This window comes from Carassius carassius, chromosome 46 (genome assembly GCF_963082965.1).
Source record: "Carassius carassius chromosome 46, fCarCar2.1, whole genome shotgun sequence".
NCBI lineage: Eukaryota > Metazoa > Chordata > Actinopteri > Cypriniformes > Cyprinidae > Carassius > Carassius carassius.
Window position 1 is genome coordinate 25,761,080 of NC_081800.1, and position 13,139 is coordinate 25,774,218.

Here is a 13,139-nt window from a genome sequence, read left to right on the forward strand (position 1 = left end):
TGCACAGGACAAGCACTGCGGAAGGGGTAAGAGGTCCGTGGGGCGTGGCCGGCAGAGAAGCTCTCACTGTCACCTTCAAGTCTCCCAGAGCACTAGCCGGCGGTCCTCTGCTCGTGGCAGAGAAACCGGAACGGGTAGTGACAGAGGGGTCTGTTTCTTTCCCTTTAAGAAAGGAGACACGAGATCGCAGAGTTGCCATGGTCACACACGCGGTGCAGGCATGAACCATCCACGAACGCGTCTTCAGCATGCTGAATGCTCAGACACGGAAGACAACGCTCATGGGCGTTGTCAGAGAACAGGAAACGACCGCATCTAGAAGGACACTTATGAAATGGCGTCTTTAAAAATATGGGAATCGTCCGTGATTTGCTCTTTTAGGAAATCTTCTTTTGTAGTTGAAGCACCCAGGGGAATCGCTGAAAGGGACACCGCTGTTCACGCCATACCACCAACCAGAACAGCTTCCCGACACACAGCAGATGAATCGCTTTGTGGAGTATAACAGCTTTAATACAACCACTCAGCTCCAAAGCAAAAATCTGAATGATTGAATGCACCTCTCGCCTATTTATACCCGTAGGCACGGGGAGTGGCTCAGGTATGTTAAATCCACTAGCCAATTTTCATTGGCGTTTTCTCTTAAACTGATGATTGGCCTCCCAAGTGAGACCCCATATGTCGTTCGACATAACTCATAGTGACCGACAGGAACTAACAAATATTGCTACAAGTGTGATTGCATCATATAATAATTGCTGTTAATATCTGGTTGACTACATCTTGTATAAATTTTCTGTCCTGTAATATATGTATGGATGCACCGGTTAACCAGCCTTTGTAATTCCATATGCGCCCTGCACAAGCGGAGACAGCGAAGGGATGTTCAGCTCAACTTCTCGCGTGTTGGATGAGAAACGAAACTGACTAAACTGTGACAAAACTGAAATGTTTTTTTTTTTTTTTGTAAAGTATAACTTGCAAACAAGTTTGAAAAGACAGAAGTAAACGTCAGTTCTGTGTTATTATTTTTCTTTTACCTTAAAAATACATCGACTTAATTTGATTTAAAAATCACCTGCTGTACCACACTGAAAAAAGTGTTTCATTCATCCAATGAAAACATTTTAGGGTAATGATTCACATCTATATTTTTTAACTTGAGCAAATAGATATTTATTTGTCATTGGCTCAAGTAAAAAAATATAGATGTGAATCTTTACCCTATTTTTTTTTAAATTTGGACGAAACACTTTGCATCTTTGTTTTATTCGCACCAACATTATTTGATTTTAACATTTTGGAATAATTTATAGCATACATTTTTTATTCTCACTGGTAAAGCATTTTTTTTAATTTAAAACCAAATTTAAAAACTAAAACAAATAGTGAATGCTGATTAAGAAACATCTTATTGAATGTGTATTGATTGTGTTGTTTGGACTGTAGAACTACATTATGCAGTTGTTGCCTTTAATTTCAGATGGTTACAGTTAATCTTTTAATTTAAGGCCAGTTCTATGTAGTTTCAACACAATTCAAATACAAAAGCTAAATGCTGATGTCTGTATCATCTACGTTTGTATTGAATGTAGGCTACTTACTGTGCGGTTACTGTCGTTTAATTTAAGATGTTTACCGTTATTGTTTTCAATAGCCAAAAGCCAGTTTGGCTTATTAAATACCAAATAAACATCTTGTTTAGGCATACTTTCCTTCTTTTTTGTTTGTTGCATAAACAAAAAAAAAATCGGAAATCGGTATCGGAATCAGCCAGTTTGCTTGTAAAAAAAATCGGTATCGAAATCGGCCAAGAAAAATCATGATCGTGCATCCCTAGTCATATGCACATAAACTGACAGTCACCACTTATAAGCTACTACTAAATATTGTAGAAACTTAATTTTCTGTAAAGTTGCTTTGCAATGATTTGTATCGTAAGAAGCGCTATACAAATAAACTTGAATTGAATTGAAAAAGTTGAATGTGGTAGTTAAAAATAGCATTTGGATGCAATGTGAGGTCAGTAACACGGTCACCACCTGTTAAAACGTAAGACCGGTGGTCTGCCCACGAGCATGAACTTTTGAAGCTCCGCACTCTTCTGAAAAGGGGGGCAGGAGTACTAGCTCTTTTTCATTTAAAGGGGACAAACATAAAAAACAGCACATTTTGGCTCATACCCTAAAAGTAGCAATTTTAACAAGCTAAAAAAAATATCTGTGGGGTATTTTGAGATAAAACTTCATATACACACTCCGGGGACATCAAAGTATGATTTAACATAATGTATCAATGCATCCTATGGCACCTGTAGACATTGTACATTTTAAATCTGTATATAATCTTATGGAAAATAAAGCAAAATTATGAATGACTTGCACTACATTAGTGTTTGTCCAGTCAAACTGAATGAAATAAAAGGGACAATCCTTTGAAAAAATCTTGCAATTTCAACACAGGGAAAATAACTGTATTTAATGGTGAGTTTAAAGTGTTTTGTTTGTATCTCTTGCCTTCTTCTGTTGACTCTCCTCCTCTATAGGAACAGTGTTGTGACACACACACGTCTGATCATCTCTGCAGAACAGCTCCAGAGGTCTCTCGTGTTTCTGGCATATAAAATCCTCCAGATTTTCCACAGCGTTGATCAGTGTGTGTTTCTTTAGACCTGGGACTCTGTGATGAGGCTCCAGGTGACTCTCACAGTAAGAGCTTTGACACGTCAGACAGGACTTCACAGCTTTCTGCTTTTTTTCATCACACATGTCACAAAACACCTCAGATTTTCAACTCAGAAGTGTTGTGCAACCTCTCTGAGTTTTGTATTAATATTGAGATCAGGTTCTTTCTTGAATTGTTCTTTACAGAGTGGACAGAAGCAGGTCTCTGTGTTTGTCCAGCTCTTGTTCAGGCAGGTTCTGCAGAAGTTGTGTCCACATGGAGTGGTGACTGGATCAGTGAACACATCCAGACAGATGGAGCACTGGAGCTCCTCGTTTAATGGACCACTGGAGGATGACATGCTGAAAAGATAAGTAATGACAATATATCATCTACATTACTGTTTAGAGCTGTTTTGACAGTGATTGAGTCATTAAGTTTGTGTATGGATCGGATGTTGCATTTTAAAAATGATTCTAACTAAAAGCTTGTATAAAAATGTGATCTACAGTATGAACTTGTAGTAACACTGTTTATTTCTGTGGCACTGCAATGCATATTGTTGTCACGATTCGGCTACTGCTACTGTGGGGAACGAGGAATTGAGGAGACGTTGAAGTAGATCAACATGGAATCATCTTTATTTATAACAAGGGAACACAGGAGCAAGACACACACATAGCAGGGAGAACAGATATTTAACAGCCGACAGAGAACTGGGAACATGGAACACTTTAAATACACAGAACAGGATAATGGGATGATGAGACACACCTGAAATAAATGGAAATTAAACTGGGAGCAGGAACAGGAAGACCAAATACGAGCATGGAAACACATGGGGAGCAAAACAGACAAAACATGGAACAATGTCTGACATAACAGGGTTGGTGCTCTGGAGGTCCCTCAGGACAGACACGGAACAGTGGGCCTCCAGAGCAGCACCATGGCAGATCAAGGGACTCAAGAGGCCATGGAGGAGCAGCCTCCAAGGTCGCCGCCCCAGCCCCCACCTCGGCCTCTATGGCTGGAGCCCTAATACCTCCCTCCAAAAATACTTGGGTAAATTTACGGGGCTGTACTGATGGGCCTGGAGCCCTCCCTGGGCTGAATGGGGGATCTGGACCCCTCCCTGGGCTGAACTGGGGATCAGGAATGCATTTATGTGGTGCTGGCACTGGAGGGCACTCAGGAGGAGCAGGCACAGCAGAGCGCTTTTGAGGAGCTGGCACTGAAATTAGTTTTGGGGCTGGAGCCAGCACTGGAGTGAGTTTTGGGGCTGACACCGCCACTGGAGCTTGCTCTGGGGCTGGAGCCAACACTGGAGCGAGTTCTGGGGCTGGACCCACCACTGGAGCGAGCTCTGGGGCTGTAGCCGACACTGGAGCGAGCTCTGGGGCTGGAGCCGACTCTGGAGCGAGCTCTGGGGCTGGAGCCGACTCTGGAGCGAGCTCTGGGGCTGGAGCCGACACTGGAGCGAGCTCTGGGGCTGGACCCACCACTGGAGCGAGCTCTGGGGCTGTAGCCGACACTGGAGCGAGCTCTGGGGCTGGAGCCGACTCTGGAGCGAGCTCTGGGGCTGGAGCCGACTCTGGAGCGAGCTCTGGGGCTGGAGCTGACACTGGAGCGAGCTCTGGGGCTGGACCCACCACTGGAGCGAGCTCTGGGGCTGGAGCCGACTCTGGAGCGAGCTCTGGGGCTGGAGCCGACACTGGAGCGAGCTCTAGTGTTTGGACCAACACTGAGTGCCACATGAACATCCAGCAGGCTTGCCACATTAATGTCCGACTGACTTGCCTCGGGAACTGCCGGCTGACTGGAATTCTGTGCCGTGGAGTCATCAAAGGCCGTAGCTGTGGCAATCCTGCAGAACACCCAGGAATACTTTACGAAGGGGAGATCTAGGCGAGCTAGGGCAGCCATTTTCATCGCCGTGGGGAAAACAAGGAAAACTAGAACTTAAAGAACTTACAAAAAAATGTAAAAACGTAAAACCAAACACGGGGAAACAATGCGCCGCTTTCAGTTTGGGTTGGCTGTTCTGTTACAATTTGGCTTCTGTAGATGAATGCGCAATCGAGGAGACGTTGGAGTAGAGCTGTAATCGCGCCATAAAAGTTTTGCCCGACAGGACCCGAGCCCGACAGGTTTCGGTTCGAGCCAAACAAGTACATTTTGATTGAAAGCTTTTTAAAAGCCCGAACCTGTTTACAGCCCGACATTGTTCAAATGTACGCACGCACACAGCTCTTTTGTCTTTTATCAAGAATGAAAAATTTATAAATTTTTTTACATAATTCATTCATAACTAACTTAGACTAGACCACTTGGAAGTTGGAATAAAGAAATAAAATAAGTCCTCTGTAATATTTTAACATCTCAGCACTCTAAATAGACATAGACTCATTAAGCCTATAAATAGACCAACGCACCAATAAAAACGAGTCATTTTTAACAAATCAAATTAAGATACATTTTTAATTAAGATGGGTATTTGGCAATAACGAAATTAAGATAAAGGCTCCGCCGGATTTGCTTCACCACTAGCAGATGATATTTAATAAAAGAATAATGCCAACATTAGCATAAATACTCTGTCCACATTATGCATTTAAGACTCAATGAATATTTAGTAATCATTTGAAAAACCATTACTCACAGCGATTAGGCTAAGCTAGTAGATGGCTTCAGTGCGTTCCTGCGCTCACTGATGTTGCGTCATTATTCACTCATTATTCTCATTATAAACATTTTCGCATCTTTCTCAAGCTAATCGAAACACATCACATGTCCGCTCGTTTACCTTGCAAACCGGAGCGCAAGCCCGAGCCCGGCCCGAGCCTGCGTAAGATGATATAAATTAAGCCCGAACCCATCGGGTCCCATCGGGTTCTGGCAAAGATCTTCAGCTCCACGTTGGAGTAGATCTGCACGGGAGAGAGCTGCACGGGTCTGATTTTGTAAATCCGCACCCGCCCGTACCCGCAGTGCTTAAAACCGCATCCGACCCGTTTTCCGACAGCAGCACTAATTAAAATCCGCACCCGACCCGACCCGCTTAAAATAGAACCGACACCCGACCCGCACCCGAAATCAAATCAGTTAAGCCAATCACATTAGACACACTTTTTTCGAATTTTATTGCCAGGTCATACAGAAGTTATTTATGGAAAACTCTTTTTAAAAGATATTCATTTTTTTTATACATTTTATTTTAATTTTGATCAATGTTTTATCAATCAATTGCCCGTATTTAATAAATAAGAAGCAAATATATAGCAGACAATGTAATAACCTTAGTGTAATTGACAGAATTACTAAAAAATATTTTGCTACCTAAAAGTTAAATATTTTTGTGTCACGCATGCATGCATGTCTATTTCCCTCATATTAAATATAAAACGTATGTGGAATGATATTTTTCCAATGTCTGGACTCCTTTATTAATGGAGTAGTTGTAATGGGGTGACCCTTTAAGGTGGGTGGAGCCGGGCGGAAGCTCACGGCCCCTTTAAAATTGCGGAAGCTCACGGCCCCTTTAAAAACGGGGAGATTTACTTTTACTTCCGTTTTCCCTCCGACATGGTATGCAGGTGGCGTCATTGTGTTGCAGAAAAAGAAGCTACCTAATACGCGTTAAGCATTGAGGGAGATAGTAGGCTGCATAAGTGGGAAATTCACTTCTTTTGACTCTTGCCGTGGGCCTGTGAATGTCCAACTAAACATTTTAAATGTGATCAAGGCCATATTGGTGGCTTTTCTTACCGATCGTACCGAGGGCCAGTCAATTGTGCTGTAAGTTTATATAGTACTTTGTGTTTTTTTTTTTTACCGAAGATGTAATTTTAGTTAGTGTATGTGGGGTTAATGGCTAAATTGGGTAATTATTTTATAGATATCAGACCTCTGTTGTTTTGCTGCTGTGTGGCGGCTCGTTACGGCGACCAGTGGTGTTGTGCTGTGGAGACGGCCTTGAGAAAGCCAACATATATTTGAACATTATCATTTATTATGAGAGTAATTGAAAACGACTAAAATTTTAATGTTTCACCAAATTCAGCTCAGATCTTCAGACTCGTCTGACTCATTGTTGTAACTGGTCAGACTTTTTCCTTCTCAAAAAATCCTAGTGACTTTCATTATCTGAGCAATGAAGGTCTTACACTTAATATCCACTAGAGGGGAAGACAAGATTTCTATTTACGTAAGTTTAGATGACAAATAAATACATGAATTTCATGTGTACTACCATGAATATGCCATATCTGTGTAACATAGGTTCTTCAATGATAGATGGGGTGGGAGGGGGGTATACCTTAGCTCAATGATAGCTGTATAATATAAAACAACAATAACTACTGCAGCTGGTGCCAAATAAAAATGATTACGTTTTGGAAAACTGCAAGTCAAATGTACTTGCACAAATGACTTGCTGTTACATAATACCCCTTATGCGTTGTTGGGGACGTTTTCGTCACTAGGGGGTAAAGTTGAGTCTTATTTTGGCCACCACTTTCTCTGTGTTTCAGCTAATGGAATGATTTTTGCTGACAAATCTTATTTTGACACATATTTTGGGAAAATGCTTGAAATTTTTCAAAAACTCAACCGTACACTGTGGGCAAATTCACTACCCTTTCGTTATGTTCGGGATGAAAACACCCACTAAATTAAACTGCTGTAAAAATGTATCAGATAAAGATTTTTTTTTATTTTTATTTTTTATAAATCTATTAATCAACCTCAGTCCTGATCAAAACTACCAAATGTAAAAAGAATCCAAGATTTTAACTCTTTAATTACCAAGTTCATAAATGATGTCACTGATTTGGGAAGAAAACAAAAAACAAAATTAAATATTTTCAATATAAAAAGTGATTGTGGACTGGATATTTGTTTACCTTTTATAACAGTCTTGGGCATGTCAAAGATTAGTAACAAGATTGGCTTTTATGTATTGTTAGTTTTTGTGCAGCATTAGATTATAATTTTTTCTCCCTCATTTATTGTTGGTGGCTGTTTTTGCCCCATTGACTTCCATTATAACGACATTATTTGATTGCACAGCCATGACACCATTAAATCATGCACTCTTGACTGTTGGTGGTTTTCCCTTTTGGGAAGAGGTAACATTTGTTATTTTTACAGTTGATCACTAGGTGGGACCATTAACCCTTTAGATAGGCCTGTGCAAAAAAAGGATTAGTTTCTGGCTTGTATATGGAGTTATATGGAGTTTAACAGCAAATTATAGTGTGAGAGTGTTTGTGTGTGTGTGTGAGAGAGAGAGAGAGCGAGAGAGAGAGAGAGAGAGAGAGTGTGAGAGAGACCTTTGTGCACTTACCTTGATGTATCGGAAAAAATCCAAATATGCACCTCATGCTCTCAGAACTACATGGAGTAAACAATAAAAAAAAGAAGTGTGTTTATGCACCTGCTGCCTTTTGATGGTGAAAAGTACGGATGCCCTATGTGTGAAATGCTTGTCTAAAATCCTGAAAAAAAACTACTTTGAACATAATTTATTATGGACAAAAATGCAATACCAACTTCAAATAAGCAGCAGCTCGCTGGAGGGGTCAAGCTGCATAATCATTTCTAAAACTTTAGTTCAAGTCAAGCCCTTTCTCGTAGTGCTTGCTGCTCTTCTCACCATCAAATGACCAGCAGGATGGCATTCAAGTGTTTAAATCCATGTACTTTGCTTTTGTTAAGTCTATACTTATCACCACCATTAAAAGGCAGCAGGTGCATAAATACACTTTTGTTTACTCCTTGTAGTTCTGAGAGCTGAGGTGTACATTTAGATTTTCTCAAATACATCAAGGTAAGTGTGTAAAGGTCTCTCTCACTCTTTCTCTCTCTCTCTTACACACATACACACAATACAATATCGCTGTTATACTCCATATAGCTTCATATACAAGTCAGAAACTAAGCTTTTTTTGCACAGGCCTATCTAAAGGGTTGATGGTCCCACCTAGTGATCAACTGTAAAAAATAACAAATTTTACCTCTTCCCACAAACAATCAAGAATGCATGATTATGTGTCATGGCTTTGCAATAAAAAATGTCATTATAATGGAAGTCAATGGGGCAAAAACAGCCACCAACAATAAATTAGGGGGGGGGGGTTAATCTAATGCTTATAGCAGTTTAATTGAGTGGATGTTTTCATCCCGAACATAACGAAAGGGTAGTGAATTTGAACAATCCACAAGGGATACATAATAATTTTTATTTGGCACCAGCCGCAGTTAATGTTGACAGCTAACAGGAGTGTGGTGGGGTGCGAGGTCTGTTTTGACCAATGGATGGAGACCTCAAGGCAGTGGCCTAAATGCTGATCTGAAGATTTTGTCTTTATATATTACAGTTTACATGGTACTGTACTTACTGAAGTACACCTCTGCATGCAGACACCCAACTGTACAAATTCATTCATAGATTTAAAACCCAGTCCTGAACCTGGAGAACCATGTTCTGTAGAGTTCAGTTCCAACACACTTGCTTGGACACCTTGGATGTCACACACCTTGCTTATCTTAGGTGTGTTTATTTGGGGTACCTAAACTTTGCAGGACACTGGCCATCCAGGAGGAGGACTGAGAGTCCTGACATTAGCACTTTACATTCAGTGCATGTGATTTATCAACACCGAGTACATCTTAAAATGTACAGCTCATGAAAAATAAAAGTTCCAGATGGACATACATTAAATGCATAAACCAGTGTGAATAAAAAATAAATCTTAAAATAAATTTGGAGGTAGGTTGAAAAAGCCAGAATGGGAAGTTTTAAGTACAGCTTGAAGTGTGAAGTTTATTCTTGTACACAGATATGGCATATTCATGGTAGTACACATGAAATTCATGTATTTATTTGTCATTTAAACTTACATAAATAGAAATCCTGTCTCCCCCTCTAGTGGACATTAAGTGTAAGACCTTCATTGCTCAGATAATAAAAGTCACTAGGATTATTTGAGAAGGAAAAAGTCTGACCAGTTACAGCAACGAGTCAGACGAGTCTGAAGATCTGAGCTGAATTTGGTGAAACATTAAAAAAAAATTTTTTTAACGTGTTTATTTCTACTACATTTTATCTCTATCTCTTCATCAAACAGCCAGATCAAAGAATAGCTTGACACAAACCGCTGCTTTATTATAGTATCCACGTCTATCAAAATCTGTCTGGAAAAGCTGCTCGACGCACTGCAGCAGGGGAGAATATAGCCTATTGTAGCGAAGTGCAGACCGCTTTCAGTTTATGTGAACATCTAGTTATAACTTTTGTTTTAGACAATATGCTTCATTTTGAACTATGAAGGAACTTAAATAAAATGAAAGATATGAATGGAAATTAGCACATCTATTATTTATTACTTTTCTATTTTGAGTTTTATTCATAAAGCACTTTATGCAAATTTCAGAAACCATTGGTTTTTATCCCAAATGTTTACCTTATGCTGTGTTCCAGACAACGCGGATACAATATAATATTTTTATTATATTATATTGCATTATACGAATAAGATTTTACTTTACATAATAATAATAATAATAATAATAATAATTATTATTATTATTATTATAATATATAGCCTAGAGAGAGAGAGAGAGAGAGAGACGTCATTTTGGGGTCCAATAGGTTGCTGGTTTTCGAGCAAGTCATTTATAGATTATCAATGTATAATTTTGAAGTATATATCCTACATAATGTGTATTTTAATTTTTTCTGCCTTTTTTAATTTTTTCATTTATGAATTCATTTAAAACAACAGCAAAAACGATTAAAAAATGTACAGTAAAGTACAATCAAATCCTTATAATCACATTGCACTTGAATAAAGTTTAATTTCTAATCTGCTGATTGCCTTGCAGGTGACCGCATAAATCTTTCTTTTTACAATGTTTTTTTTTTATTATTTTTAAATAATTAAAAAGTGCAGAAAAAAATAAAAATACAGCGAAATTAAATGATTAAACAAAACATGAATAAAATAAGTAATGTAGGAAATATGCTTGGTGGGTGGGGGAGGGTGGGTTCTGTCAATAACTTGCTGACGTGCAAGAAAAACAGCTGAAAATCACGTTTCCCTCTCTCTCTATATTTATTATTATTATTATTAATATTATTATTATTATGTAAAGTATAATATTATACACTATACCATAATAATATAATATAATATAATATAATATAATATAATATAATATAATATAATATAATATAATATAATATAATATAATATAATATAATATAATTGTTATTATATCTGAGTTATCTGGAACGCAGAGATATTAGGTAAACAGTTCAATAAACGATTGTGTAGGCCTACTACAATTCCGAGCCATTCTATAAGATGACATTTCATCACTTGACAAACGGAGAGACTCCTAAGTAGCACTTAAAGCACGGCTACGTGCGACTGTGTTAAGTGCATTTTTGGGAAACGCACATGAAACAATAACAGACAATCGTAAAATGACTCGTAGAAAACGGTCTTCAGCGCTAAAATCGATCGTTGTCGAGAAATGCAGCCCAGATTAACGAATGGCTTGACACAAACCGTACTGAGGCAAACCCTACAGAACTTTCTTTTGTGTAGGCAGAAATTATGCAACCTACCAGTGAAACATTTAGTTTATCAAGTAAATATTAATTTAATTCGCAACTGCACTAACAACTTCTACGTTGTGCACTGCAGCGCGGGGAGAATGTATTAGACAAGCGCAGACCACTATTAATTTATGTGAACATAGGTAGTTTTTGACAATAAGATGAGTTTATTTAATTCATATTGGGTACTGGCCATCTAACTGATAGCATAGAAATTTTTTTATTTTCGCTGCCCACGTCACAGAACCGCTGTGTGACTCACAGTAGGAGCAAAGAATGGTGTATCGTTCCTTAACGAATCACAGTCTTTGAAAGATCCATTATTATAGACAACAATTCACTGACCAATTATTATAGATAGCAACTTGATTTTATTTCTGAATCAATTAATGAAGCATTTTGAACGAATAGATTGAATAAAAGGCTTCTTTATTAACACAATGAAATACTGCCACCTAGTGGTGATATTACTTTCATAATTCAAGTACAGGTCCTTCTCAAAAAATTAGCATATTGTTATAAAGTTCATTATTTTCCATAATGTAGGCCTAATGATAAAAATTTCATATATTTTAGATTCATTGCACACCAACTGAAATATTTCAGGTCTTTTATTGTTTTAATACTGATGATTTTGGCATACAGCTCATGAAAACCCAAAATGCCTGTCTCAAAAAATTAGCATATTTCATCCGACCAATAAAAGAAAAGTGTTTTTAATACAATAAAAGTCAACCTTCAAATAATTATGTTCAGTTATGCACACAATACTTGGTGGGGAATCCTTTTGCAGAAATGACTGCTTCAATGCGGCATGGCATGGAGGCAATCAGCCTGTGGCACTGCTGAGGTGTTATGGAGGCCCAGGATGCTTCGATAGCGGCCTTAAGCTCATCCAGAGTGTTGGGTCTTGCGTCTCTCAACTTTCTCTTCACAATATCCCACAGATTCTCTATGGGGTTCAGGTCAGGAGAGTTGGCAGGCCAATTGAGCACAGTAATACCATAGTCAGTAAACCATTTATCAGTGGTTTTGGCACTGTGAGCAGGTGCCAGGTCGTGCTGAAAAATGAAATCTTCATCTCCATAAACCTTTTCAGCAGATGGAAGCATGAAGTGCTCCAAAATCTCCTGATAGCTAGCTGCATTGACCCTGCCCTTGATAAAACACAGTGGACCAACACCAGCAGCTGACATGGCACCCCAGACCATCACTGACTGTGGGTACTTGACACTGGACTTCAGGTATTTTGGCATTTCCTTCTCCCCAGTCTTTCCTCCAGACTCTGGCACCTTGATTTCCGAATGACATGCAAAATTTGTCCAAAAGTCCAGTGCTGCTTCTCTGTAGCCCAGGTCAGGCGCTTCTGCCGCAGTTTCTGGTTCAAAAGTGGCTTGACCAGGGGAATGCGGAACCTGTAGCCCATTTCCTGCACACGCTGTGCACGGTGGCTCTGGATGTTTCTACTCCAGACTCAGTCCACTGCTTCCGCAGGTCCCCCAAGGTCTGGAATCGGTCCTTCTCCACAATCTTCCTCAGGGTCCGGTCACCTCTTCTCGTTGTGCAGCGTTTTTTGCCACACTTTTTCCTTCCCACAGACTTCCCACTGAGGTGCCTTGATACAGCACTCTGGGAACAGCCTATTCGTTCAGAAATGTCTTTCTGTGTCTTACCCTCTCGCTTGAGGGTGTCAATGATGGCCTTCAGGTCAGCAGTCTTACCCATGATTGCGGTTTTGAGTAATGAACCAGGCTGGGAGTTTTTAAAAGCCTCAGGAATCTTTTGCAGGTGTTTAGAGTTAATTAGTTGATTCAGATGATTAGGTTAATAGCTCGTTTAGAGAACCTTTTCA